Source organism: Rana temporaria, chromosome 3 (assembly GCF_905171775.1).
Source record: "Rana temporaria chromosome 3, aRanTem1.1, whole genome shotgun sequence".
In the NCBI taxonomy this organism is placed as follows: Eukaryota; Metazoa; Chordata; class Amphibia; order Anura; family Ranidae; genus Rana; species Rana temporaria.
In genome coordinates this window covers 433,154,818-433,157,282 of record NC_053491.1, presented here as the reverse complement: position 1 = coordinate 433,157,282, position 2,465 = coordinate 433,154,818, and the positions used below count along the sequence as shown (strand labels likewise).

Sequence of the window (2,465 nt, the reverse complement as noted above, 5' to 3'; positions counted from 1 at the left end):
TGATCGGTATAGTGGCTGGGTCTCTGTAAGGATGTGGAAGAGTATGTGAAAGTATCCAGTCTGTGCCTAGACTAAATTCCTCACTTAAGCTCCTGAAGGACCTCTACTTCCACTCTCTGTACCCAGGAATCTTGGAATCATATTTCCATAGATTTATTTACAGACTTTCCTTCCTCTGAGGGAAATACTATTGTATAAGACAATTTTCCAAAATGACGTTCTGGACCACTTCTGCTGCTGCCTTTTTTAGACCATATGTCGTCATTGCCAAAATCATCTTGGTTTGCTATAAACTCAATTTTCCGCCTTAACTCCTTCAGATCCGTGCTATAGTCAAATGACGGCTACAGTGCGGACCTACTTTGCCGGGAGACTGTCAATAGATGTCCTCCCCTTTGCACCCTCCCCGCGCACCCCCGGGGGTTAAGTGACCAGTAAGCAAGTGGTTAATATGAAGATTCATAACTCCTTCCCTGTTTCACTTATTAACTGCTTGCCAACCAGTCGCTGCAGTTATACTGCTCAATACCAGTATGGTGGTCCCTTTAATGGTTGTATCAGGCGCACACACATCGCCTGTGTCAACATGCATGGCTGGCAGCTGCGAAGTCTGCCGGCCACTCCTCAGAGAGCCAGAACGGGGGATCTGTCAATGTAAACAAACAGATCCCCATTCTGACAGGGAAGTAGAGAGAGACTTGCTGTTCCTAGTGATCAGAAACAACGATCTCTCTCTACTCCCTGTAAGTCCTTTCCCCCACAGTTAGAAACACCTCCCTAGGGAACACTTAACCCCTTGAATGCCCCCTAGTGTTAACCCCTTCCCTGCCAGTGACATTTATACAATAATCAGTGGCTATTTTAGCTCTGATCATGTTATAATGTCACTGGTCCCAAAAAAGTGTCAAAAGTGTCCAATCTGTCTGCCGCAATTTCGCAGTCCCGCTAAAAATCACTGATCACTGGCAGTACATTTTTTCATTAAAAATGCCATAAATATATCCTCTATTTTGAAAAACACTAACTTTTGCGCAAACCAATCATTATACACTTATTGCGTTTTTTTTTTTAAACCAAAAGATATGTCGAAGAATACATATTGGCCTAAACTGATGAAGATTTTTTTCTTTTACTTTTTTATACTTATTATAGCAAAAAGCAAAAAAATATATATTTTTTTCAAAGTTGTCGGTCTTTTTATGTTTATAGCAGAAAAAAACACAGAGGGGAACAAATACCACCAAAAGAAAGCTCTATTTGTGTGAAATAAAGACCTAAATTTTGTTTGGGTACAGCATCGCACGTGCAATTGTCAGTTAAAGCAACACAGTGCCGTATCGCAAAAAAATGACCTAGACATTATGGGGGTAAATGCTTCTGGGGCTGAAGTGGTTAAGCTGTTGGTTTTAAATAGAACCTGGGGCTGAATGGCCACACCCCCTTTACCTGAATACTGATGGGAGGAACAAAGGCATACCTCCCAACTTTGGAACCCAAGAAAGAGGCACATTTCAGGGAGTTACTAACCTGTGGCACCTCATAGTGCACTAGGACACACATTTCTACCAGCTGCCTCGTTAGCGCAGTAGGTAGCGCGTCAGTCTCATAATCTGAAGGTCGTGAGTTCGATCCTCACACGGGGCACTGATTTTATGCCATTTTACTGTATGTATGTATCCATATCTAAGAACTACACAGTTATTCCTTGTCATCCTTAGATTTGCACTTTGCACTCATTCCAGTATCAGTGAACTGGTGCACCAAAATGAATTGCATATTACAGATATCTTACTAATGCTTTGCACAAGGGCACAACTATGTCTTCTCTCTCTCTGAAGTCTATAACTCCTAATATAAGAAAGTATCTTGAGCACTGTAGAAGCTGCAGATTGGCATTGCATGCTGCTGAACACTCCACTGTGCACATAACTGTCTGTAACATATAGCTGTGTTGTATGTTACATATTGTTGACTACTCTGTATATTGCATACATTTGCTCAACTAGTTTGTGTACTGTACTATACATTACAGTTCTGACCACAGTCATGAAAAGGTTTTCAACTTCCCTGGTGGTCTAGTGGTTAGGATTCGGCGCTCTCACCGCCGCGGCCCGGGTTCGATTCCCGGTCAGGGAATATGTTTTGAAGCCTCCCCATACACATCTGCTACTACTTTTGGATTTTTATCCTCCAGTATTTATAGCGGAGTTCCACCCTAAAGTGGAATTTTCGGCTCATCTGATTCCTACCCCATTCGGTGCCAATTGGCCGTTTTCGGGGGAGGGGGGGACAGGATTGTCCAATCGACGTTCATTCGTCATTTTCTCGACGTCACGGGGGATGCGGACGTGACGGCGGATGCGGACGTGACGTTTGCTTTCCAGCCGCTCCATGGGCCCGCTCTGCCCATGGGCGAGCTTGTGGCTCTTTTTACTGGCGTCTTCGCTACTGTGTTCGGCCGCCAC

The 2,465-nt window shown here is 43.9% G+C and overlaps 2 non-coding genes across 2 annotated transcripts; both read left to right on the top strand.

Annotated features, from left to right (window-relative positions):
* Positions 1-1,571: 1,571 nt before the first annotated feature.
* TRNAM-CAU lies at positions 1,572-1,644 on the top strand. Its single transcript has one exon. It is a non-coding gene; the product is annotated as a tRNA-Met (tRNA).
* Positions 1,645-2,064: 420 nt separating this feature from the next.
* TRNAE-CUC lies at positions 2,065-2,136 on the top strand. The gene has a single exon. It is a non-coding gene; the product is annotated as a tRNA-Glu (tRNA).
* The last annotated feature ends 329 nt before the right edge of the window (positions 2,137-2,465 follow it).